This window comes from Lissotriton helveticus, chromosome 4_1, assembly GCF_964261635.1.
Source record: "Lissotriton helveticus chromosome 4_1, aLisHel1.1, whole genome shotgun sequence".
Lineage (NCBI taxonomy): Eukaryota > Metazoa > Chordata > Amphibia > Caudata > Salamandridae > Lissotriton > Lissotriton helveticus.
Window position 1 is genome coordinate 1,325,220,015 of NC_136063.1, and position 12,684 is coordinate 1,325,232,698.

Here is a 12,684-nt window from a genome sequence, read left to right on the forward strand (position 1 = left end):
TGGAGGTACATGGTGGCCTACTCCTTAACGGGGTCTCCTGCCTGCAACCGGCCGGCTGGCTGGCTCACACCCCATCAGGTTTGGTGGACCCGGTGCGATGTGGACTGCAATCTTGCTCTGGCCCACCACTTGCCTCATTACTCACCACTGCTAGACTTCCCACGCCAGAATTCAGTCAAAACAACACCAGCAATGTTCTTACACTCATTCACTTGGCGCAGTGACTGTTGCTTGCTCTTGGGCTCCGTGGTGGATCTCCTAATCTCACTAGCCGCATAGCCTGGTGCAGAGGCGACATCTACTATGGTTAGCGACATCTTGCTTGATGTGCTCTATCATGCTGCAATGGGGAAACCAGATGGCCGAAAGCCCAAACTTGTTTTCGACGCCAAAAAGACCGTCACGCATTCATGCTCGGTGGATCCTGTACAGACCACTGAGGAGTAGTTGCAGGCCCAGTTGTCCACCCCAGACGATGAAGTGAAAACTTTGCTGTTGGGTATGCAGCACAGGCTAACAGCTTTATCCAGTAAAATGGACACAATGAACAGTCTCCTAGATTTCCTGGTCCTGAAGATGGCTAAGCACGATGAATAACTTAAGGAAGCGAAACGTCCTATTTCGGACACGGAAGACACCATGTCCCAGATGCAACAACAAATGACGCAAATGGACAAGCTTCTGAAACTAATTGCTGCCAAAAACGAAGACCTTCAAGCTTGCAGCTGCTGTAACAACATTTGCGTCATAGGCATCTCAGAGAGCACCAGTACTGGGCGTATGGAAGAATTCATCGAATGTCTCCTGCGAGATGCCTTTGGAAAGGAAGCCTTCTCTCCTCAGCTTTTCGTGGAATGAGCACAGCGTTCCCTTGGTCCCAGGCCTCCTCCTGGTGGTGCTTCACGTCCCATTGTGGCTTGTCTCCTTAATTACCGGGACCGGGACACTGCGCTCTGATTGGCGCGTGAGAAGAAAACTCTAGGGTTTGAAGGCATGAAGTACACCATATATCCAGACTTCACCCTTGCAGTTCAGGAGGCACGCCACAAGTTTCTGATGGTTAAACAAGGCTCCAGAAAGAGCAAATCGACTATGCCCCCATGTTTCCTGCACGCATACGGGTCACCTACCAAGGCAAGCGACACATCTTCATAAATCCGCAGCAGGTTGAAGATTTTCTCAAGAATGTCAAACGCTGCTCGCCTCGAAGGAGTTCCGATGACTGCAACTCCAGATCTCAATCCCCTTTTCTCTTTTATGATATTATTTCTTCCAGACAATTGTTCCTTATGACACTAAAAAATTCCCATCCACATATGTTGCGGGGAACAGTAACGTCTCATCTAGTGGTTTGAACTGCATACAGCTCGCCGGCGTCAGATAAGTGTTCTTGGCACCTTAGGTGCTTCATGTTTAATTGCGGTGGGCTAACTTTAATAATCTGACATTTGTATCTCACTTTCACCGAACTGTGCCGAGTACTCTACCCTACCCTCCCCAATCCCCCCAACCATTGGGGTAGCTGCTGTGCAGTTTTGGGAAAAGGGAGGTCTTCGTGGCCCATCAGCGATACCCCCCATATGGGTGATCCCCATACAACTTGACTTTATGTTGGTCACGTTTGACCTGAATTGTACTGTTAGAGATTTTTTGTTCCCTGGATGGGGCATGCCATGCCAGCACAATTGGGGTGCTGTTGTGGGTGGGGGTGGGTTGGGTACTCTTGATATCTCTTAATGTCATTCTTATGGTTCAGCAACAGATGGACATGCCAGCATTCGTCGGAATAATTGCACATATGACTCCACATGTGACATTCTCACTTTCACCAAACTGTGTCGAGCACTGTCCCCTACCCTCCTCAATCCCCCCAACCATTGTGGTAGCTGATGTGCAGTTTTGGGAAAAGGGAGGTCTTCGTGGCCCATCAGCGATTCCCCCCATATGGGTGATCCCCCATACAACTTGACTTTATGTTGGTCACGTTTGACCTGGATTGTACTGTTAGAGACTTTTTGGTCTCTAGGTGGGGCATGCAATGCCAGCATAATTGGGTTGCTGTTGTGGGTGGGGGTGGGTTGGGTACTGTTGATATCTCTTAATGTCATTCTTATGGTTCAGCAACAGATAGACATGCCAGCACTCATCGGAATAATTGCACATATGACTTCCCATGTGACATTTCACAATAGCATTTGTCTGTCCTAACTATGTCCCCACCTTATGAGGCACTGCATATAAATTTACTTACATGGAATGTTAGAGGCCTTGGTGATCCGCAGGCAAATCCTCACATATCTAGACAGGCACCAAATACATATTGCCATGCTTCAGGAGGCACATATGGACCCCCATTGCCCCACTCATTTTGGGAGCAAGTGGGACACTGATCGAGTATTCTCCTCCTATTCTACCTATTCATGGGGCATGCTCATTCTAGTTAAAAAGAACATGCCTTCCTCTTAGGCGGGACTTATGGAGACTCCTCTGGTAGGAGCTGTATGCTAAGGACCCTGGATATGCAATCAGTCACGCTCATCTGCTGCCACGGACCGAACATAGATGACCCAAATTTTTTCACTACGCTCTGGGGCTAAATTCTCAAAGTGGGTTCCACGCACATCATTTGGGGGGGTGATTTTAATACTGCCCTATGCCCTGACACTGATAGGTCCAACCCGCTTCCTCATGGACTCATGACACACTCAATCGACTGTTCCTTGATCATGGGTTTATAGACACATAGCAGCATGTACATTCCGATGGGAGGGACGGCACCTACTACACTGCAATGCACTATTCCTGGTCCTAGATGGATTATTGGGTGGTCTTCTGAGGGGTTGCCTCCTGGATACTTTTGGCGGAGCACTTGGCCTGGACCTATTTCAATCACTCTCCTGTCCGCCTGACGATCTCCCGCCCTAATTCTGTTGCCAACCCACGATGTTGGCGTCTCATACCTAAGGTGCTGTTAGGCACTGCCTCTAAGGTGGAACTAGGGGAAGAAATAGCAGATTTTTTCAGGCACAATAAAGGATCAGTCACACACGTGGGTACAGTTTGGGAGGCCTTTAAAGTTATGATGCGCTGCTCGTGCATCTCGAAAAGTTTCGGAATTCTCCGTAACATTCGGCGTACGCTGAGCAAGCTTGAAAGGGAACTGAAACAATTAAAAATAGGCATGTGGCAAAATACATCAGGAGTTCACGAAGTCACACCAAGAGAAAAACTTACTGAGTTCAAGGACACGGCAGAGCGGAGGCTAGCTTTCGCTGCAAATATTTTACCACTCATAAATATGGGGTAGGGGAGAGACCTAGTAAAGCCCTAGTGATGGAAATTCACCTACCAGGTTTTTCCAACGATGTCATTGACATAGTCGATAGTGCTGGGGTGCCATATAGGGACAGCCTCGACATACCAGCAAAACACACAAGATGATGGACGAAATGTTGCACAATGGCAAAACATTCACCGCCAGTCACAGATCTGGGTTTAATCCATCGTTATTTTGCTCACCAAGCCCCCCCAGTTCAGACATGGCCATATGCAAATCAGTCTTGACCCTGTGCCTCATGGGAACAGTCCAGCCCGAACTGCCAAGCCATGTCTTCCCTGGACCGGAATCAAGCATCCTAGGACCGGTTTCTGGCTATCAGCCGTCTTCAGCCAGGATAGCTCCAGTGGCTTAGTGAGCACGGGACCCACGTCTGGGCATATCCTTCCCACATAGGGTGAACAGCCTCGACATACTACACACTTTCACCAAATTTTACACTGACCTGTATAGCACTCGCTGAACTGAGCCTCCTGACCTTTCTCATTACCCTGGGGGATATTGCTTTGGGGTGGCTTGGTGATCATCGCAGAGAATTCTTGGCAGCACCGTTTAAATATTACCAGCTGCGGGCAGCCATTATGCAGATGAAATCGGGGAAGGCACCGGGCTCTGACGGGCTCCCAATTGATTTCTACAAAACTTACCTTGACCAGCTACTTCCTGCCTTTAAGGAGGTCCATCTAGAGGCACAGGAATTGCAGATCTTACCTGGCTCGATAAGAGAGTCCCTTATTACTTCATTATTAAAACCTGGCAAAACTAGAGTTCATTGCGATTCGTACCAGCCCCTGTCCCTTATTAATACTGACACAAAGATTCTCGCCAATATGATAGCTAACCGGCTCAGCCTTCTGATGGACAAAATGGTTCTGCCATATCAAGCTGGATTTATCCCCATTAGAGCGACTTCCCACAATCTCTGCACTCTTTTTTCCATCCTACAAAATTTCGACCCTCAATTGGGACTAGTGGCGGTCTTTTTAGATGCCACTAAGGCCTTCCACTCGGTGGAGTGGGATTACCTGTTCCCCAATTTCCAATGTATGGGACTCCCTAATGTTTTTTTTGCATAGATGCGCCTCCTATATGCCTCTCCAGAAGTCAGAGTTCTCATCAATGGCCACACCTCCCCCTTTTGGCATTACCCGGGGCACGCGGCAGGGCTGTCCGCTCTCTCCGCTTCTCTTTGCCTTGGCCGTGGAGCCTCTGCCTGCCAGGGTCAGACAGCATCATCATGAGAAGGCTCTTCGCTGCTTCCTTCGTCCCATCCTTATATCCCTCTACGCGTATGATATTACCCTCTATGTCTGTGAGCCATCACAAAATCTCAATCCATTACTTCGTGAGTTCGTCCACTTTGGTGGTCTCTCTGGAATCCATATAAACTGGTCAAAGTCCTAACTATTCCCACTTACTGCTTCTGTATCGCCATTTGACATCGACTTTCCAATTGAATGGTGCAGCAAAGACCTAAAATATTTGGGCATCCATGTTACAGCTGATCGTGACGAACTTATGAGACTCAACTATGGGAGGACGATGGAACATATCACCAACTGTATAACAAGATGGAATGCTCTCCCTCTCACTAAGGCTGGTCGTATTTCCCTCATTAAAATGGTCATCCTCCCCAAACTCTTGTACTTGTTCTTAAATATTCCTTAAGACCCCAGCCGGCATTTTTTCTCCACACTGTGCTCGGAATTAAGAAGATTAATATGGGGCGGTAAACACCCGAGACTACAATGGGACATATTTGCTCACCCCTATTGTTAGGGGGATTTGACGTTCCCAATTTTGAACTGCACTATCTCTGCGCTCAAGCACATTATGCCCATTATTGGTTTCACCCCCCAAATACACGCCTTATGTAGAGACTGAGCATTGGCTGGCGGATCCTGTTCCTCTAGACCAGGTTATATTGACTGCACTTACACCACACGCTCGCAATCTGACCGCTGTGGACTTCATGGTTAAGGCTTGGCATCGCATCTCCACTCACCTGCAAGCCCCTATACTTTATTCGCCTCTGCTTCCCCTTACTTATCATCCAAAAATGCCAGTTCTGCAAGAGGGTGCTTTCAAAAAGGCTAAGACCAAATACAACATCACTTGCTGGGGGGATCGTTATCTGCACAGGACATTTTGCATGTCACGATAGCTCTAATCTTGGTCACCGCTCTCCCCCAAGGATATCTTCATGTACGCCCGACTGCGGCAGGACCTCAAGGAATATACTACCTCATACCCTCTTGAATCTCCCGATGTCTCGCCATTACGCCACATACTGCGCAATGGCGACGCTTCGCATTTAGTATCCACCCTTTATTACCGCGTATCTATCAATATCACATACACCCCCTGCATTGCAGAGGACAAGTGGTCTCTTGTGCTGGGGCAGGAAATCACTGATCAGCAGTGGGTGTATTGCTGCAAACAGCCTACGTAAATCTCATCTAGTAGTCGACTGCAAATTATTCATTATAAATTCTTACACTCCTTATACTATACCCTCATCAAATTACACAAATATAAAGTATGTGACACTAATAAATGCGATAGATGCGGCTCTGACACTGCTGACTTCTTACATCTTGCCTGGGATTGCAGCTCTGTGCTGGCCTACTGGCAGCAGGTGATCGAGGCTCCTGAACTGAAGAAATCCTCTCCACTGTCACCCTCTCCCCTCCTCGCTCTTCTTGGTTACACAGAAAATCTTGCCGCAAAGCATCACAAATTTGACCCCTGTAGCCTATTGTTGACCAAGAGGCGAGTAGCATGCAGATGGGGTTGCGGTAGAGCACCTAAATTTAAGGAATGTATTAGTGACATGATTTTTTGGCAAGACCAAACATTTATCTATTTGGAACTCCTCCCCCTAACCTCCCGCCCCAGAGATATTTGGGATCCACTTAAGATGTATCTCATTGAACATCCAATCGAGGCTGATCCTGATACTCGCTCTCCCCACGCACCTCATACTTAAACATTAGCTGCTACCATGCTGTGCGAATATGTTACCTGCACAAGATTGTCCTCATTTACGTTCCTCTCAGGCCATTCTATACATGAGTGATATAAAAAAAAAAAAATTGATGAACTATGTTTTTTTTGCCTTACTCATACTTGCTGTTATTGCTTAAACTTAATAACTACGTAAAAAAAAAGCTTTATGCTACATGACCCATTATTGTGGAGAGACTTCTTAGGGAGTCTCCACATACTTTTTTTTATTTTATTTTATTTAGAAAGTTTTATATAGCGCGAACTTGACCCAAGAGGGTATCAGAGCGCTTTACATTTAGGATTGTTGCGTTACAAGTTACATCAGATACAAGAGCATAGTAAGGTACGGTACACATAAACAATGTTTAAATATTTTGTAGGAGGGAGGGGAGGAAGGAGTAACAGCAAGGAGACGAGGAGGAACAATGCCCAATGTCCGGCTGAGTAGGTGACGGTCAAGGGGGAAACCAAGGCCAATCTCCTCATTAGCTGTCAAGCAGCTCCACTGGTCATCAGCCATGTTGCAAAGACTGACACCTTTTAACTTTCCTGTCTAAAGATGCTTAAGTAGGGATGTCATTTTAGCATTAGTGTAGGGCTAGATTAATGCTTAATATTCATCAAGCCTAGATGCAGGGAAACTTGAACTCATGCTTTCTGATCCTCTGTACTCTGCTTCTTAAATTAATTGTTTTGCTTATGTTGCATTCATTCAAACTGGATGCGCAGAGTTGGCTTTATTCTGATTCCGATGTATTTCTACAGTCTCATCTTGAGGTGTCTATATGTTGTTATTTTTGGCTTTGTAATAAATTACCTAACCTTACTTAGTTGTTTGTGGTTAGTTGTGTCGAGAGAATTTCCTGTAAAATTGATTGGCAATAATAACAACTTTCTCCCTCCTTTACTTACATGCTGCTAAAAAGAACCATCGGATTGTGATTCAAGAATAGGTTCCGAACGTATGGGCCTCGCCCTTTCAGTTGGTAGCAGAGTAGAATGGTTAGCACATGAAGCGAGGGGAGAATCCAGAGCTAGTCTAGAAAAAGTGGAACATTGAACCAGAAAGTCTCAAATTAAAGCCCAATGAATGAAAATGGAGAGCGATAGAATTTTGTGGAGACTGACAGAGTTTGATGGTGCGGCGAGATCAGCGGAGTACAGGGGATTGAGTATGAATAGGGTGTATGTTGTGTTTGATTGGGGGAATTAATTGATTGTGTGATCTCTGGTGGATTTGGTGTGAGAGTCAAGTGAATGTATTTCCGGGCCGGCCGTGGTCCAAGGATTGAGATTTGAGTTTCAGGTCCCAAAGTGGCCTTATAGCCCGGGATACATTAAATGGTGCAGAAGACACCGAGATTGATTGTGATTATCTGACCAACGTATTAAGGAGTTGTTTGTCTTGAGATGTCATCAACAGCTCCACCTAAGACAGGGAACTTTGTGTGAATGGGTCTTATGGGAATTGTTTAGTGGACCTAGTGTACAGAGGTGAGCTATTCTGATCAGGTGACCAGCGCAGGTTGAGTGTCACTGTGTGTGGATGTTCTTGGATGATTGAATTCTATCGATCTCTTAGATGGCAAACAATTACGGCGTTTAAGAAGATTGTGTGAGTGAATGCGGACAGAGAAATTGTACAGGAGGGTGAGCTGCTGCGAGAAGTGAAGGTCACGTCAGAGTGCGTCATACTACCATAGGTCAGTTGGTGTAATGCCATGCTGGGATTGGTTAGTAGTCACCTGGAAGCTGTGATTAGAAAAGAACTGTTCCGTTGTAATATTTGAACACCAAAGTGCAATTCAATCATTCGATGTTTAATGGTGTTGCAGGATCTTATCAGTGGTTACCAAGGGGTTTTTACTCAAGTGGGCAAAGAGGCACCACCTGAGGATGCCCTAGCATGTTATATGGCAACAAAAGTAGGGCTCCACACTATAATTTGGCTTCAATATTGGCATTAAATCACTGAAAAAGAGGGTGAATGATCATTTCCACGTTTTGTTTCATTTCGGTTGAACGTTTTGCACCAGTTGAGAGGAGTGATATTTGACTGCTATCTTTGCCTGGACCAACACAGTTTGACACTTTAGACGCATGGATACATGCATGACATACAAAGAAGAGGGAGCTATACCAAGGGAAGATGAGGAAAGCTTTAAGGGCATGTCTGGAACTGCAATGAGACGCATAGCTTAAGAGATGGAGCGTGGATACCATTGAGGGAGAAAGGTTGTACCCAATGCTGGTAGGAGAGGGTGATTCTCAAAATCGGAATAGAAGGGAAAATGAAAATGATGGGAGTAATACTGATGACAGCTTGCTGGATGGATTGTTATCTGAGCGTCCACCACTTTATAATCCGCAGTCAGAGGAGGGAAGATGAGAGTTGTTGAATACAGTGAATATGGAAAGTGTGTCAGCACCTCAAACATGCCCTAGTACAGGAGTTTTGAAAAGGATATCTGCAGTAGTTGGTGGGGCAGGAGTGTCTGCCGCAGGAGGTATGGAACAGAACAGAGTCAAGCTCTTACAGTACTGGTCACTATTGGTCCTGTTGTTCCTGTGTATGGATCAAGCTCAGTGGGAAACCTCAGTTAGCAACAGTCCGTTCTGAGGAAGGAACTGAATTTGGAAGGTCAGGGAACATGAGTGGAAATTGCCTGTCTCTAGTACCTGTGGAATTTAGTACCCCTTTACTGGCTACTTCTGATCCTTCAGGAATATGCATGGGTTCTGGTCTTATCCAGTCTATTCCAATGGTAAGAACCAGTTCAGACCTGAGGATGTAGAAAACACCAGTAAGAGGACCAATGGGCACAGCTTCGGAAGCGGGTGCGAGTAAAGGAGCCATTGGAAATCCACATGGCTTAGATGTTGCAGACTTAGAGAAGTGGTTGAGAAATCCCAATAAGAAAAAGGAAAGTCAGAGCAGTAGATCAAGTCAGGGAACCATCAAGGCTGCAGTAAAGGCAAAACTATTGTATGTGGTGAGGTTGAATGCTGAGATAGATGAGATCAGCAGTGGGATTTTGCCTTTGGAAAGAATAGAGACCTGTGAGCCAGATGACCTGTTATTTATAGCGATGGATGTCACCCGCAAGGAGAGACAAGCGCTTGAGAAGTTGTTAGAAGTAGCTCAGAGTTATGAAGTAGACTTGTACCAAACAAAAATGCTACAGGGAAATCATAGGCTGTAGTATAGTGACCAGGATTTGGGGAAAAGACAGTGACAGGATTGAAAACACATATCCAAGAGTTGGTGTTAGGAATACGGGCTTGGAGCATGTTGGATAAGTAGGAAGAAATGTGGTCTGAGAAGAAGAGCGCAAGAAAGTTGACTGGGGAAACACCACCTCTAGGAGTGGGAACTGGGGTAGTTGAGGCACATCCATTATAGGAGGTGCCTAGTAGAGGGTACACGCATGTCCCATGGAGTAGAGGTGACTTAGCTGCACTCACAAATAATTTGCCCAGGTTGAGGGAGAAACCTGATGAATGGTACAAACAAATCAATCTTTTGTTAAAATCTCGAAATCGTTGAGGATTGATTTCAACACCTTGTTTGAAATTGTGGTTCCTAGTGATCTATGGTCTGCATGCAAAATTGATATTGAGTGGCCTGCAGCTGAGCCATAGAGGGTTCCTGTAACTCATGGTCCTTTGCCTTTGGTAATGAAGAAGTATGGTGATCACATGGTTGCCATCCAAAATAGCCCCTCAAACCATTGATTGGGTTAAGATAGATCAAACAGCCCAGGAGCCAAAAGAGGCAGTGCATGCTTATTATGAAAGGCTCTTGCAAGCCTTTAAGCAGTACAGTGGGTTGGACACATTCGACACTAAAGGCATGGGCCAATTCATCTGGAAATTTGTGGAAATCAGCGTCATGATCCAGTAACATCGGTTCTGCTGGCACAATAAGTCAGTGGACAAAATTCGACAGTATGCCAGGTATTGCAGTGATGAGGTAGATTCCAAACATATGAGGAAAAAGGAAAATATGATGTTGGTTCAAATACAAAATGCACAGATGGGAGAGTAAGTACAGGCAGCCAGAGGAACAGTAGTTTGCAATCAAGGGAATTTCCTAGGAGGTGTTGAGGTTATATCAGTTACAGGTCCGGCAGGACAGGGAATAGGAATAGGTGCCCGCATAGATCCTAAAAAAGAGACAGATATTGCTACACCGGAAAAGACCACTGCCTGTAATTTTTGTCATAAGATCGGGCATTGTAAGCATCAGTGTCATTTAAATCTGGCAAAGCCGGTGTAGGAGGGAGAACTTGTGCAAGTGACAGCTGTGGTAAATCAGTTACCAACAGACAATGCTAGGTCAAGATCTCTTAATGCAGGGGGAATCAGAACCAGTTAGAGCAAGTGCCGCAACCTCAGAGAATCTTGCAGTGAAATTGAACATACCATCAGATCTCCTTAATAAAAGTGCTGGATGAAATTGATAGGGACCCATCCTTATGACGTTGCCTGAGGGGGAAGAAGACTGTATACTTGGTGCAGTCTTAGAGGTAGACCAGAATAGAACATATGTAGAGGCAGACATAGATGGTCATCCCATTTATTCTTGATTGATACTGGTGCTACCTGTTCTACTGTGAGATCTGCAGTGGTCCCAAACCTACTCCTCTCATGAAAATCAATCCAAGCTGTATGAGCTGTTAACAAAAGAATGACAAACCCTTTGACAAAAGAGGTGCCGGTGAAAATCGGAACCTTTCAGGATCATCACCAGATATTGGCGTGCGATTCGAGCCCAGTCTGTTTACTGGGGTGTGACCTCTTGTTATGAACCCCAGTGTACCCCAATCAAGGCCTAAGTAGCTACATGACCTTGTACCTGCATTTGTTCTACCTTGCTCTGCATAACAGATCTAGCACTGACCTTTCACCCAGTTATGTGCAGAATAAATGTCAATCAGTTTCCTTGAAACTAGCCTAATTTATTATGTATCAGGATTCTTAGAAAAGTCCCTGCACATGATGCACATAACTGGATTAAAATGATCTGTATAAAAGCCATGGTCATCTTCATTCTAGGACAAAAGAACTACTTTGCATAATTGCAGGTATTGATTCAGGCTCATTTACATAATTGTACTCACAACATTTCGATTGTGTAAGGAACCCCGAGGCTATCTTCATGGTATAAGAGAACCATACCAACAATATAAAGGCAGAAGAGAAGCTTTAACGCTGGCACTAGACGCTGAGGTCCCGGCCTGCGAAAGCTACAACACGCAGCGGTCTGACATCCCTTGCGTGTTGTCCAACTCGAGATCAAGACGGGGTCCTTCATTCTCTCCTATCAGGTAATGAAGTTGGCTCTTTCCTAGGGTATTCTTGGATTTACACCCACATACATGCTAGGTACACTTAGGTAGGGTTTACATCATAGGAGTATGCTTGATTACTGTCATGTATCTATATGGCTGCATATGTTCACTGTTAAAGCACCATGCTAGAATTGTACCTTTTATTTACTTTTTGATGCTTGTAATCGTACATATCTTTTTCTGTCTGCTGGTTGTCTCAGCAAACATGTTTTTACTAGAATGATGATGGTTCAATAAATACTTGTTGAAAACGTCCCCGTTGTTTATTTGTGTATCTCTCCAAGACTAAGTGAGCATGATTAACTGAGCAAAAAGTACTGCACTGTTTCCATGATCCCTGAAGTATCAATGGTTGTCATGTCATGTTCGATAGCTGCCAGAAACTATTCGCTCCTTAGTAAGGTTAAGTGGCCCATGGTGGCACTTCGAGCTAGCTGGTCCAAAGGCTAGCATATCATTTGCGGGTGTCTGGAATCAGTCTGGACACCAATGCCTTAGTTTATGTTGTCTAAATGCACAGATTCTATGTATTTGTAGGAACTACATGACACTCTTGTGCAAATGTGTACACTGAAGGGAATTGAGTTACAGACTAACGATGAGGACATCGCCTTCAAGTTGGCGAATCAAAATCATTGTGTAGCAGTGTTTCCTTTACTGACAGTGGAGGACATGCCACTGGACTTGAGAGGAACTCTCTATCCAGTGGTGTGGTACTTCACAGAAGAGGAAATCAAACTGGTTTGAGTAGTCGAGCCATTCCACATACAGATCAAGCCTAATGCAAAATTCCCGCGAACGCCTCAGTACGACCTGACCCCGGAAAAAGTGGCAGAGATTGAATTCATGATTGCGCAGGGCATGCTGAAGGTGATCATAGGAAGTCTATGCAATTCGACTATAATGTGATTGCAGAAACCGAGCAGAAAGTATTGCATAGTTCAGGACCTTATAAAGGTGAATAACATCATGATTCCATGTTGT